The sequence below is a fragment of the Patella vulgata genome, chromosome 7, assembly GCF_932274485.2.
Source record: "Patella vulgata chromosome 7, xgPatVulg1.2, whole genome shotgun sequence".
NCBI lineage: Eukaryota > Metazoa > Mollusca > Gastropoda > Patellidae > Patella > Patella vulgata.
The window spans coordinates 66,848,353-66,864,215 of record NC_065885.2 but is presented as its reverse complement, the minus strand read 5'-3'; the positions used below and the strand labels follow the sequence as shown (position 1 = coordinate 66,864,215).

Genomic DNA, 15,863 nt, shown 5'->3' with positions numbered 1-15,863 from the left:
TTTTATCCAAGTTGAGCAAAGATCCGACTTGTACGAATCCGACTTATGCAAGGTTTACTGTGTATGTTAATCTCATCAACATAAATTGTGTTGTGGATTTGTATTGTGCTCAATCGCGCAGTGCAACTCAAGGATTACATCAGATTATTGTGAACAAATTGTTCTAGTGATTTTATTTAGACAATCAGATTAAAATACAGATCTATATTTCGTTTCGTTTTTTTATACTTTCGATGGCCTACACTACATAAAGATCTGACAAGTTATTGCGATAGGTCACGTCAGGGGTCAAAAGACCGACTTATGACCCTATGATGTCAGACATTTCATCAACCAATCAGTATTGATGTTACTAGTGGATTACCCACAGTTCAATGCAAAACACGCCTAAAGCTCGCCGTAACAGACCGTTCATTGGCTTATCCCTGACACCATTCAGAACACGAGTTAAATAACAACTCTTCCAGATCCAAGTGTAGTAAAGACAAGTAAAACGAAATTTTGAAGTATAAAAACGAAACGAAATAGGATCTGTGTTTTAATCAGATTGTTATTTAGACATACATTATGTAAGAGCTAAATCTGCCTATTGCAGGTCTTTCTTTAGGCATGAAATGTTATATCAACTATTACTTAGACATTTTTTCACATAACAAGCCTTTAATCAACTCTCTAGGACATCAGATGGCCGAGATTTGACCATCCGCTATATTTAAATATTTAACAATAATATGGACAATCTAGGCTTAATATCAGTTATTAAGTATCTTTGTTATGACAATAAACGTTCTACACTATATCTTCAAACAGTGATAACTTCGTTCAGAATAAAGTAATTTGAATGAAATTTTATATAACACAAGGTACAATTTTATGGATACACAATTACTGAGTTTAATACTAAGGGACGTTTTGACGAGGATACACTCGTCTTTATCAAGCAAACCATCGCTTAGTATTAAACTCAGTAATTGTGTATCTATAAAATTGTACCTTGTGTTAATATGTTCAATTACTAAATGCCAATCAAAGAAGAAAATTTTCTATATATTCATGTTGTATTATCTATTTTAGAAATAAGACAACCATGAACACGATGAATTATTTATATTGTGTATTTTTATTCCAACAGTTAGACTGTCACGATGTTGTTTTATTCTGGAGATTACAGAGAATGTTACAAGTTACGAGTAATGCGTTACGACAACAAGTTATGAATAATGAAGGTAGGTGACCTGAATGCACTTTAGATCACAATGTCTGCTATTGAGTCAAGTGGTGTGGTTTCATCCCCATACTTGTACATGACAAGGAGTAAGGTTGTCTACCCAACATCATGGGTTTTCTCCTGTTTTCTCCCATTACTAGGGTGGGTTGGATGGCTGAATGGTTAGCGTGCGCGCGCTGTATCATAAAGTCTGTCATTGACAGACTGGCGTGGTTTCGAATCCCCGGTTGTACGTGGCAAGGAGTAGGGTCGCCTGTCCAACCTCGTGGGTTTTCTCCGGGTTCTCCGGTTTCCTCCCACTGCTAAAGACCCCTACGCGCAAGCGAATTATGTAAATAAAATTAAAAACCATATGTTAGTCCCGAAATGACCTAGTTTGTGTCGAGTGGACGTTAAACCCCATTTCTCTCTCTCTCTCCCATTACTAAAGACGAATTATTGAAACAATATTATAGCATATAGTGGTTACACAATGGAGGGGGTTGGGTGGCCAAATGGTTAGCATGTGCGCGTTGTGTCATAATGTCTGTCATGAGTCAACTGGCATGGTTTTGATTCCCTCGTGAGTTTTCTCCCGTTTCCTCCCGCTGCTAAAGACTCCTGTGCGCAAGCAAATTGTTGAAATAAAGTTGAACTATATGTTAGTCCTGAAATAACCTAGTTTGTGTCGAGTGGATGTTAAACCCTATCTCTCTCTGGTTGTAAAATGACCAAGCCTGTTGATGTTATTTTATATTTTTTGTAGCTCGTAGATTAGAGAGAATAATAAAAGATGGTTTAGAAGATATCGGTGAAGATAAAGAACAACTAAGTCATTTATTAACTGGTCGACGGGTTCAACTAGCAGAAGAACTCAGTAAGAATTTCAGGCTTATTATTTTCATTGTTCAGTCAGATTTACTACAACACACTTAATACTTAACACAGATCCTATTTCCTTTTGTTTTTATAGTTCAAAAGATCGTTTTTATTGTCTTTACTACACTAGAATCTGGAATATAACCTGTGTTCTAGTTGATGTGAGGAATTAGCCAATGAAACGGTCTGTTACGGCAAGTACTTGGAACTGTGGGTATTCCACTAGAAACATCAATGCTGATGGGTTAATCAAATGTCTGATGTCATAGGTCCAAAAGCCGCTCGTATGACCTCTGACGCGACCTTCCACTACAAACGGTCAGATCTTCATGTAGTAGAGGCCAGCGAAAGTATAAAAAAAAAAACGAAACGAAAATATAGATCTGTATTTTAATCAGTCCACACACAACAACTTCTCTACAGCTTTCAACCCATTCAGCTATTCCAAATTTTTAAGCATTTTTGTCCGACATTTTCCTTTTCTTCTATTTCAGAACGTGTTCGACAGATACAAGAAAAATTAGAAGAATTTGTTCAAGCTTTAAATAAAGAAAAATAATCTGCATATTTTATTTAAATAATTGACTTATAGTGACAAAGTGAAAGTAGAGAATATCTGCATATTATATTTAAATATCTGACTTGTAGTGCTAAAGTGAAAGTAGTGAAGAAGTGTGAAAATTGTTGAAATGAACTTGTGTTAAAACTTTGTGAACAATGTGAAATCGACTTGTTAGGGTTAAGCATACTCATTGAGGTTTCTGGAATTAAATTCTTTCAATCACCTGTTTGAAATTAGTAACGGAAGACTTGTAGGCAACAAGGCAACAATAATATCTGGATCAATCACTATAGCTGATGCATCTCGACTCAAATCTGTTACTAGAACTAGTAGAACTTGCATCAATGTCACTCCATTTAAATTTCATCAATTTGGAATGTTCAAATACTTCCAGATTTTAATGTTCTAGACTCACAGTCACAATCACCCCCTTCCCCCATTTCTCGTTTAGAGAATTACCTACGTAGATAAATCTATACTTGACAGCATCTTAACTGTAGTTACTTCCCTTTGTCCAAATACCTTGTGGTTACCTGATTGAACGTTCCGGAATTAAGTTCTCTTAATCCAAAAAAACACCGCATTCCCTGACTGCATAAGAAAATATCTCAACCAATCATGACAGCTGAAACATATTCGTTGTGTTTAATTACGTCACGATTTTACTCACACCGCCTCCGTTGTCACGACTGTCGGAATTCCACGACACTTAATTGTAATTCTGTCAATTCAAGACGTTCCAGACTGACAATTGAGCACCGCCTTATATAATCTACTACTGGCCAATCAAATAGCTTACGTCATGTAGACATTTCAGTTTTCTTCTTTTTCGTCCGTGTTTTCATTGTGCTTAATAAATATCACTGGTCATCACATATATGTGTCAGTCGCAGTTAATTCCAATTTTTTTCACACCCCGATTAACTGCATCAAGCACATTCAAAGAACTTAATTTTGTCTAGTGTACCAGTCCGCTAGCAAGGCTTGTGTTGAGTATTCTGACGAGGTTGTCCAGTCCACTAGCAAGGCTTGTGTTGAGTATTGTGACAAGGTTATCCAGTCCACTAACAAGGCTTTGGTTGAGTATTGTGACAAGGTTATCCAGTCCACTAACAAGGCTTTGGTTGAGTATTGTGACAAAGTTGTCCAGTCTTCTATCAAGACTTGTGTTGAGTATTATGACAAGGTAGTAGTCGAGTCCACCAGCAAGACTTGTGTTGAGTATTGTGACAAGGTTGTCCAGTCTGTTAGCAAGGCTTCTGTTGAATATTGTGACGAGGTTGTCAAGCCCGCCAGCACGACTTGTGTTGAATATTATATGGTAGAATGATGAAGATGGAAGGAATGATGTTTGTTTTATGAAGAAATAAATATTTATAGAAACAGCCATACTTACTCTAGAGGGGTTTCTCTCATCAACTACGAGAATTAAAGATGCAAAGTTATGAGAGTTTGAAGATTTGACAATATATTCTTGATTGTCAAGTAACCTTGCTACAATAATAAACAATGTCTTGATTATCCAATCCATTTTAGCGTTAAGTTATTAAATGGCGAATATGTTCTAAAGCATTTAATATGATGGCCATCTGAAGAGCTAGAGAGGTGATTGTGGGCTTGTCATATGAATAATTGTCCAATTAATAATTTATATAACATTGAAGCTAGAAAAAACACCTGCAATAGGCAGGTTTAACTCTTGTATCTTTAAATAATAATGTATGACTGTTCCATGTATATATTATTCTATAAAATGAATTAAATTAAATTTGAATGAAAGAATTAGTAATATATATATATATGTGTGGTTTATTGAATATGATGTATATGTAGTTATTAGGCCATATAAAAACAAATATGCTGGGGCCTGTTTCTCGAAATCTTAACTAAAGATAAAATCCAAATTTTAGTAGATACTTCAAGTTTGATTGGCTAAGAACTAAAATCAAACTAATATTATCCAATCAAATTACTAAAATTTGGATTTTATCTTAGTTAAGATTTCGTGAAACAGGGCCCTGGTTCTCAGATAATCTGGGGGGTGGATGGCCAAATGGTTAGCACGCGAGTGCGCGTTGTATCATACGGTCTGTCATTGAGTCAACTGGCGGGGTTTAGATTCCTTGGTAGTACGTGACAAGGAGTAGGGTTGCCTTCCAACCTCGTGGGTTTTCTCTGTGTCCTCCGGTTCTGCTTCTGCCATTTAGTAGCCACCATCAACTTGTTGATTTTTATGCCATGTAAAGACCCCTACACAATTGCGAATTATTGAAATAGAATTGAACCATGGGTTAGTCCTGAAATGGCCTAGTTTGTGTCGAGTGGACATTAAACCCCATTTCGCTCTCTCTCTCTCAGATAATCCTGCCTCACATCAAAAGGGGGGTAACGTCCACTCGACACAAACTAGTTCATTTTGGGACTAACATATTCAATTTTATTTCAGTAATTCGCTATCGTGTAGGGGTCTTTAGCAGTAGGGGGAAACCGGTGGACCCGGAGAAAACCCACGAGGTTGGACAGGCAATCCTACTCCTTGTCACGTACAACCGGGGAATCGAAACCACACCAGTTGACTCAATGACAGACCTTATCATACAACGCGCACACGCTAACCATTCGGCTATCCACCAATCTCACTTCAAAAGGACTGGGTGATCTGTTTTATTTCAAAAAATAAAAAAGTCTCATTAATCACTGCATGTAAATATTTTACTCCGATTACAGGAAGTAAATCCATAAAATAACAAATTAAAGTAGCTAAGTCTCTAACTCAATATCATCCAAAATCTTCGACATTGAAAACACGATTTAATTGTCGGTTTAAATCAACATTGATGTTGTGATCTTACCGGGAAAAGATGGTCTTCTGATATCCAATATTTAAGACAAAATAAACATTTTACAATTGTTACACGAATCGTGTACCATAATGCGTTTCAGCGCTATTTGTAATAAGGGACTCGAAAAACGAGGCTAGGCATATTCCACAAGTCATGGCAAACGGTGACGCTATATTCTTATCTGGAGGGCATGCCCAATAAATACTATCGGCGTAGACTGGAATAACCAGAAGCTAGAGATTGAAATTCGATTGAGAATACTGGCGTATGTCGCCGAACCTAACTGATTAGAAATTACAGTAAAAACAGAAACGATTGAATGTAAATCAATTTATATCCATTCATATTACATTAATGTATGCGTTGCGACCCATTTGTGTCAATTTCTAGGTCCCAAATATTAGCGACTTAGCTCCTTTAAATGAATCCAGAAATGTGCCATGGGCTCAAAATTATGAGGTATGCAACCGGGGTAAATGTTATTGACAATTAGAAATAAGAATGGTTTATAATACATTTACTATAAACAGCATGAGATGAATTTATTGCCTTTCAATGTTTATAGGGGATCACGGTGGCTAAGTGGGTAAGACACTGGCTCGCTAGCCTGGAGGTCAAGTGTTCGATCCCTGCATTGGCCGAGAAAGTTCATCCAGATTTTCCGACATGGTTCCTCCTTGTCAGTGATGCAGGACGGAGGGCCTGACAAGGGCAGCTGTCTAGTCGTTCGGATGAGACGAAAAACCGAGGTCCCGTGTACACATTGGCATGCACGTAAAAGATCCATTTACAGTTGGAATTCGAGATAAGTGGATGAATATAAAATGAAATTTTAAATCTATATATTGTCTTCTCTTGTGGTGTATAATTTCTAGTGATAAATATAAATGAAACGGGTGTTTAACGTCCTACTGTTCTGCTCCGACTGGATTAATAAAGACAGAGATGCTAAATATAAATTAAACACCCAAGTTTGATAGTAGAAATGTGGTTTTCTTATTATCAATAAATTATCATGCTTCCATATAACACTGTCTTTGTCATTTTTTTTATGTGGACGTATATTGTCGCCCCTGTATCGTCACATTTTTTATCTGATTTTGAGGAAACTTGAAATATAGGTTTATCCCCCAAAGGTCTCGGTTCCTTTCGATATTCCCGTATACCGAACGTAACTTCCTGGATTATGGCCCCTGATCCGATTTTGTTGAAACTTTAAGATACATTATGTAAGATTTAGATAAAGTTCTGGCCGTTCTTGAAATGGGGTTTAACTTCCTACTGTTCTGCTCCGAACTGGGCTGATGAAGATGAGCATACGCCATACAGTGTGCTATGAGGGAAATTTTGCCCGGACCGCAGCACTGCAGCCTCCTCTTATATCGAATCCCATCTGTCAAGGATCTTTTACGTGCACGGAAATGTGTACACGGGACTTCGGTTTTTTGTACCATCCGACTGACTAGACATCTGCCCTTGCAAGACCCTCCGTCCTGCATCACTGCATCACCACGCCGGAAAATCCTGATTAACTATCTCGTCCCATGCAGGGATCGAACACGCGGCCTCCAGGCTAGCGAGCCAGCGTCTTACCTACTTAGCCACCATGACCCCCGAATTTGAAAACTAAAACCATAAAATATGAGCTTAACTGTGCTGTATGAATTGACAAACCTTTAAAACAGTGTACTATGGGTGAAAGTTTGCCCAGGCATCTTCTTTTTCCATCTTTTCATCCACGTATTTGGGGGGTTGGATGTCCAAATGATTAGCACGTGCGCGCTGTATCATAAGACCTGTGATTGAGTCAACCAACGTGGTTTCGAATCCCCGGTTGTACGTGACAAGGAGTAGGGTCGCCTGTCCAGCCTCGTGGGTTTTCTCCGGGTCCTCCGGTTTCCTCCCACTGCTAAAGACCCCTACGCGCAAGTGAATTATTGAAATAAAATTAAACCATGTTAGTCCCGAAATGACCTAGTTTTGTTGTCGAGTGGACATTAAACCCCATTTCTCTCTCTTACGGAAGATAACTTGGATGGCAGGAGGTAAACTCAATAAAGCCACAAAGAAAGAACAAGCTGTTTATTCTTCAATCTGGGTTAAACATTAGTATGGAAGGCAATATGTTTTTCCACATTGACCACCTGAAAAATGTAAAAAAAAAAATGGTCTATATTTACGAAACCGATCAATCTGATCAAAACACAGAACCTATTTCGTTTCGTCTTTATAGTCCAAAATTTTATTTTACTACACTAGGATCTGGAAGAGTTGTTATCATTGACGTGTTCTGAATGGTGTGAGGGATTAGCCAATGAAACAATCTGTTACGGTGAGCTTTAGGTGTGGTTTGCATGGAACTGTGGGTAATCCACTAGTAACATCAATGCTGATTGGTTAATCAAATGTCTGAAGTCATAGGGTCAAAAGCACTAGTATGACCTCTGACGCGACCTATCGCTACAACCGGTCAGATCTTCATGTAGTGTAGGCCATCGAAAGTATAAAAAAAACGAAACGAAATATAGATCTGTATTTTAATCAGATTGCGAAACCGATCTTCTGTTGTACAGAAGTCTTGTATTAGAATCCATTTAAAGGAAATTTTCCTGTTTTCAACATTTTTGTTATTTTTTCTGCCATTCTGAATTCTATCCAAATGTTGGTGACATGTACCAAGTACATTAAATTATTGAATGTTTGTGAAATGAAATGAAATGAAATGGGGTTTAACGTCCTACTGTTTTGCTCCGACTGGGCTAATGAAGACTCTTATATCGAATTCCAACTGCCAAGGGGTCTTTTACGTGCATTCCAATATATACACGGGACCTCGGTTTTCCGTCTCATCCGAAGGACTAGACAGCTATCTTTGTCAGGCCCTCCGTCCTGCATCACTGACAAGGGGGAACTACGCCGGAAAATCTGGATGAACTTTCTCGGCCAATGCAGGGATCGAACACCCGACCTCCAGGCTAGCGAGCCAGCGTCTTACCCACTTAGCCACGTGATCCCATGAATGTTTGTAAACAGACAGTGTGTAAACCTATAGTACGATACTGAAAGTCATAACGTTATGTTGGTTGTCATGACGACGAGGGGTGCTCGAGTCTTTTGTCGTATTCAAATAAATATAAAATCGGTTCATAAAATGATGGGGGGATGATGTTATAAATAGAATAAAGATTATTTACCGATACAGGTTCCATTAATACAACTCCCAAGAAGACAACCAGAATCAACTTCACAAGATACTATAACCAAATCAATAATATATGATTACAAACAACAATATCAAACTACTAGAAGAATGCCCGGCTTCGCTCAGGGGTCATTACCCCGAAACCGGAAGTGGTAGACTAACGCCACCTGGCCTATGTTACTCCCCGGTCCGAGCTACCCCTACGCTCGGGGGTCATAACTCCGAAACCAGAAGTGGTAGACTAACGCCACCTGGCCTATGTTACTCCCCGGTCCGAGCTACCCCTATACCCAAATTTCAGACTCGGGGTAGACCTAGTGTAGCCCCCAACCCCGAACAGACAGACATACAGTGTGCTCTGGTGGGAAATTCCAACTGCAAAGGGATGCTTAACGTGCACGACAATGTGAACACAGGACCTACGTTTTTGTCTCTCCCAAACGACTAGACAGCTACTTGTCAGGCCCCACTCAGGCCCGTAACTAGGGGGGGGGCAGGGAAAAATTCCCCCCCCCCCCAGTGAAAAAAATTGTCGACCATAAAAACAATAGATATACATTGTTCACCAATTTTACAGCACCCTCTGAGAACACTTCTCGTGCCCCTCGTTGACCTGAGCTAGTTACGGCCCTGGCCCCACAACCCGCACCACTGACAAATCAACACTTATAATTTATAGAAGACCAAATGGGACAATATTCATGATTCTTGTTTCTACATTCCAGTTTGAACATTTTAGACACGAACGCAACATTCTAAATTAATGATTCTTGTTTCTACATTCTTATGTCAACATTTCATGCACAAAATCAACATTTTAAACAAAAAATTGACTTTATGTTTCATTTTCGGCGTTTTATCGGTAACTTTTATATATCATTAAATATTAAAATTAAAAAATAATTTCTTAATTTTTTACACGACAAAGAAATCAATTCTTTGGTTTCTGAAAGTATCTAAAAAAAAATCTGGAATTTGAACTCTTATGAAAATATTTTCTATGTTTCAAAAAGTCTTGAAGTTAAAATCTTGAAATGAAAATGTCCAGAAAAATATAATGAATTATCAACATTATTACACCAGAGGGCGTTAGCGTATGTGTACAACTTTGATACAGACTATAGATTAGAAATCAAAAGTAGATTTTTCCACTCGAAACACGCGTAGGTCTAATTTGCAAACACTATCCTATAGTTATAGTTAATATGAAAAAGTAAACAAATAACAGTGAATAGATTCCATTTAAAACACAGCATTATCATCCATTTTTGCCATATTCGAAACACGTGTGGGTCTAATTAAGTAATTTGTAAACATATGAAAAAGTAAACAAATAACAGCGAATATGTAAGAAAGGCGTTTGTCCTAATTTTTCTAGCTGATTAAATTATAAAAGTTATATGTATTGTTATTATATCTCGAGCTTAATTTCTGTTTCATGCAACTAATTAGGTGTACTGTAAACACAACAGGGGCACACTTCCACTCGTGGAAAAGTCTACTTTTGATTTCTAATCTATAGTCTGTATCAAAGTGGGGGGTTGGATGGCTGAATGGTTAGCGTGCGCACGCTGTATCATAAAGTCTGTCATTGAGTCGACTAGCGTGGTTTCGAATCCCCGGTTGTACGTGGCAAGGAGTAGGGTCGCCTGTCCAACCTCGTGGGTTTTCTCCGGGTCCTCCGGTTTCCTCCCACTGCTAAAGACCCCTATGCGCAAGCGAATTATGTAAATAAAATTAAACCATATGTTAGTCCTGAAATGACCTAGTTTGTGTCGAGTGGACTTTAAACCCCATTTCTCTCTCTCTCTGTATCAAAGTTGTATACATACGCTAACGCCCTCTGGTGTAATAATGTTGATAAATTCATGATATTTTTCTGGACATTTTCATTTCAAGATTTTACTTTCAAGACTTTTTGAAACATAGAAAATATTTTCATAAGAGTTCAAATTCCAGAATTTTTTTTGATACTTTCAGAAACCAATGAATTGATTTCTTTGTCGTGTAAAATTAAGAAATTATTTTTTAATTTTAATATTTAATGATATACAAAAGTTACAGATAAAATGCCGAAAATGAAACATAAAGTCAATTTTTTGTTTAAAATGTTGATTTTGTGCATGAAATGTTGACATAAGAATGTAGAAACAAGAATCATTAGTTTAGAATGTTGCGTTCATGTCTAAAATGTTCAAACTGGAATGTAGAAACAAGAATCATGAATATTGTCCCATTTGGTCTTCCATAATAATTAGGCCTTGTTTGGGAATAACACTGTACGCTTTATTTCAACCAGGCTGTAGGAAGGTGGGTTATTGTAAGGGTTAGGGTTGGCGCTAGTTACATCTCGTGACCTTTGACGAAATCTGCAAATGCCCTTAATATTTAAATCTTACCCAGGTATTACATCCTTTTAAGGGGAGCGGACATTTTGTCCGGTAGTTTCGATCTGATTTTCCAGAAATTTGAACTCCACGGTAATATTGTGTAACTTTGATATATTGGAACGGTTTTTACAATCAAATAAAAACTGTGACTTCTACAGGGTCCACAAGCTGAAATGTGATTGTTTGTACAATCAGGGGCCATAATCCAGGAAGTGGCGGTCCTATAATGTGCCGAGATCTTCGGTTCTAAACGTACATTGTAAACAAAATCGGATAAAGAGTGTGACCTTACTGTGTTTTCATGGTAAGGGAATTAGAAAAGAAATAGAATTTCACATCATTGCTGAGTAATTTTATTAGCCAGAAATCGCTCAGAAAGCGTCTCTGTTGATTTAGACCCCCCTCCCACCCAAGAGAGAGATGGGGTTTAAGGGGGGGGGGGAGAGAAATGGGGTTTAACGGGACAAACACATGGTTCAATTTTATTTCAATAATTCGCCTCCGCGTAGGGGTCTTTAGCAGAGGGAGGAAACCGGAGGACACGGAGAAAACCCACGAGGTTGGACAGGCGACCCGACTCCTTGTCACGTACAACTGTCTTTAATATAAATAAATAATATTTACTTGTACAAGGAGGGTCATCACACTTATTGTTTACATAAGACGTTACTGCTTTGGGCGGAATGCTGCCTTTTAGTCATTTTAATACCCATTTACACTAAATAGGAAATAATTTTTACCTACAAATACGTCAAACGCCTTTATTTATTTTTCCAATACATAACAAAAATGTTTTACAATTTAATTTGTCGCAGGAAAAAAGCATGGTGGAAACGCCAGAAGTCGTGCTCCATTGTTGCCAAGTCACGGCGTTTGCTTTAACCATGCTTAAAACAAACGCCAAGGTTCTGCGACCTGACCTGAAAAGCTGTAAGAAAGCGACATTGTTCAAGTTTGTAATTCTTTGGGACATTTTCTCGCGTTGTGTTCACGTTTGCCGGCAACCTTGTGCATTTTCTGGTCGCCGTACGGTCGCAGCAGTGCAGTATAAGGATGCCAACCTGGTCTGACGGGGGCATTACCTATGTAAATATCATTACATGCAATTTGGCAAAGCAATGCACGGGATATGTCTAGTTATTTGGCAGAATAATCCACAGATTATCTGATGAAATTTAATCTTATAAGTAAATTACAAGATTATAGTTATTGGAATGTATTGTGGATACTATTAATAAAGTGGTTAATGGAATACTATATACGTATCTTACCATTGGTCATACATTTGATTTTCAAACAACCTTTCTCTGTAAAACAATAGGATAAATAAACACTTATTTACATATATTCCATATTTAGATATATTCCATATTTAGATAAGGGGGTGGGTTGGATGGCCGAATGGTTAGCGCGCGCGCTGTATCATAAAGTCTGTCATTGAGTCGACTGGCGTGGTTTCGAATCCCCGGTTGTACGTGACAAGGAGTAGGGTCGCCTGTCCAACCTCGTGGGTTTTCTCTGGGTCCTCCGGTTTCCTCCCACTGCTAAAGACCCCTACGCGCAAGCGAATTATTGAAATAAAATTAAACCATATGTTAGTCCCGAAATGACCTAGTTTGTGTGAGTGAACGTTAAACCCCATTTCTCTCTCTCTCTCTCTCTCTCTCTCTCTCTCATATTTAGATATATTCCATATTTAAAGTAGCTAAATATTTATTCTTTGGCACCTAGAAATGGACATGAAATGAAATGGGGTATTCTGCCCCGACTGGGATAATGACGAAGGGCATACGCCATACAGTGTGCTATGAGGGTAATTTTGCCTGGGCAGCGGCACTATGATCAACAACCAATACACTACAACCTAACCAAATCAATCGAGATTAACCAGAGCTCTACATATATTAGCATATGTTACGCTCAATTAAAGATACACTATGGGAGTACGCGACAAGGAATAGGGTCACCTGCCCAACCTTGTGGGTTTTCTCCGGGTCCTCCGGTTTCCTCCTACTGCTAAAGGCCCCTACGCGCACGCGAATTATTGAAATAAAATTGAACCATATGTTAGTCCCGAAAAATAACCTAGTTTGTGTCGAGTGGACGTTAAACCAACGCCTAACTTAGGCATGGGCTTGAGGGACCCAGCCCAGGCTCCCGATGTTCATGGCAAAAAAAGAAAAAATTCAAATTCCAGATGAAAGGTTTACGGTAATTTATTCCTCAACCTTCCCTATGAAGTTCCACTCGGTGATCGGTCTAGGCTTTTAACGGCGCGATGGGCGGAGACTGTGAGTCTGCAATCCCTCAACCTTCTCTTTGATTGGTCGAAACCCGGCCGTTCAAAAGGTCATGAAATAATCATTTCGTCGCGTTAGGGGCCCCGCGATTCTAGTCAGGCCCAGAGCCCCGCTCCGGTTAAGCTGGGCCTTGCGATAACCCCCCTCTCTCTCTCTCTCTTTCTCCCCCTCCTCCCTCTCTCTCTCTCTCTTCTCACTCAGTTTCAGACTTACAGGATACATTCCAAATGTTAACCGTACAGGTAAAAACATCAACTGCATCATACATGTACGAAAACATGGTCGACATTGCAATTAACAGCTTTTAAAATACAATAAAAACAAACAATGTATATCTAAATCAAGTATTGATGTCACAATTTTCATTTATGGCAATTATAAATATGATCTTACAGAAATCAGAGGTACTTAAACCATTTAGCTACGAAATAGTAATACTTACTTGCATTACAGCTTGGTAACATGGAAGCCAGCACAACGACAAAGGAAATCAGCCACAAAGTACACATCTTGATGAATCTTCAACCTGGAGTCAAAAACAAGTAAAGAATATTGTAGCTGCGATCTCTTTTAAACCTAATAGATGGCAACAGCTTTAATGAGAGAAAATTGGTTTTATTTTAGCTGAAGTAAATAGCGTTATGTGGATAAACACGTTATTAAAATTTTATTTTTTATTGCATATTTCAGTTTAATTTCCAACTTGTTTAACTACGACAAATCAATTTATTAATAATATTTTAAAGTTAGTCGCGAAATGCAGTCTAGAAGTTGTCATCCTGACCTTAACACGATGCGTAATCAATTTATGTGATTCACCACAAATATCTGAAACATTACTACGCAACACTGTAAATAACTATTTACCAAAATTGACTAAGCGACACCATCTTGATTAAAGAGACAACCACCAATACCTCCTTGGTCTTTAATTCGAGTGTGTTATTAGTTACCTAACAATTTTGGACTTGGTATTCACATCATCTTAAACAGTACGTTACACCCCCCCCCCATTTATATTAGCACTAGAAATTATACACCACAAGAGAAGACAATATATATATATAGATTTAAAATTTCATTTTATATTCATCAAGTTGTGATATAGGCCTACGTACTTACCATAAAGAACAATTTGTTTTGTATGAGGTATATTTCATGCAGGGTGTAGCGAAGAAATCATACACGAAATTTAACTATTTTAGAGAGATAAAAAGTCTCTGTGCAAGTCAGAATAATTTGCTATTATTTAAAGATGCTAAATCGGCTTAATGCTGAGGCCTTAAATGTTATCTAAATTATTAATTAGATATTTATACTATGTACCATTGTACATATGTGGCTTTCGATGTTGATGCCAGCTACAGATCAAATTGTGGTTACCATAATCACGATATTTCTACAGAATTGTCTGGTGAACGAGTAGCCACCACCTTCACAACGCCCATTTAGAGAGAAAGAGAGAGAAATGCTGTTTAACGTCCACTCGAAACAAACTAGGTCATTTCGGAACTAACACATGGTTCAATTTTTTTTTTTCAATAATTCACTTGCGCGTAGGAGAGGAAACCGGCCGACCCAGAGAAAACCCACGAGGTTGGACATGCGACCCTACTCCTTGTCACATACAAGCGGGGAATCGAAAACAGGCCAGTTGACTCAATGACAGGCTTTATGATACAGCGAGCATGTGCTAACCATTCAACCCCCCACCCTCGTCGAGATGCGTTTGATATGATCAATGCATTTTTGATTCGTGAAGAAGTATTAGTTGAAAGGAATGTTGAGCATACATGTATAGGCTATTGATTGTGGTACCCCTCCCTAGCCACCTCGTGTAACACTATTATAATTTGGTACCTTGCTTTATTGCTTATAACACCCTTCACACCAGTCTTCTAATACCTCTGTAAAAGATGACCGTCTTCAACACGTGACGTCACATCACGCGGCGTCAATCATTGGGTCAATGGCGCGTGCATTGTTTACATAAGACCTTACTGGTTCGAGTAGAATGATGCCTTTTACTCATTTTAATACCCATTTACTCTAAATAGGACATAATTTTTACCTACAAATACTTCAAACGTCTTTATTTATTTTTCGAATACATACAAAAAATGTTTTAGAATTTAATTTGTCGGAGGAAAAAAGTTAATATTCGGGGTTCACTAAGTGATTATAGCGGCCTATAGCGAATATTCACTGCGGATCAGTGTGCCTTATCCAAACATATCCACAACCTCGCTACGACTTGACAAAAACAGCCTTAGTAATAGCGTGGTGGGATCATGGTAGGAATGTCGAGAGCGTGGTAGACCACGACCTCACTACGCAAGTATGAACAAACACCCTACCCGTGTAGAGCGAGGTAGTGGTGAAAAGAAAAGCGTGGCTAGAGTGGGGACAGCGTGGTGAATGTGTACTGTGAGCGGGGTCGTAGTCCTAGCGAAGTCGTGGTCTTCATGTGAAGGTTTTAT

The 15,863-nt window shown here is 38.4% G+C and overlaps 1 long non-coding RNA gene across 1 annotated transcript; it reads right to left on the bottom strand.

Moving 5' to 3' along the window:
- Window positions 1-7,170: 7,170 nt before the first annotated feature.
- LOC126828560 (uncharacterized) lies at window positions 7,171-14,150 on the bottom strand. The gene is made up of 3 exons (XR_007683150.2): window positions 13,826-14,150; window positions 8,686-8,745; window positions 7,171-7,635 (listed from the first exon to the last, which is right to left on the bottom strand). It is a non-coding gene; the product is annotated as an uncharacterized LOC126828560 (long non-coding RNA).
- Window positions 14,151-15,863: the final 1,713 nt, after the last annotated feature.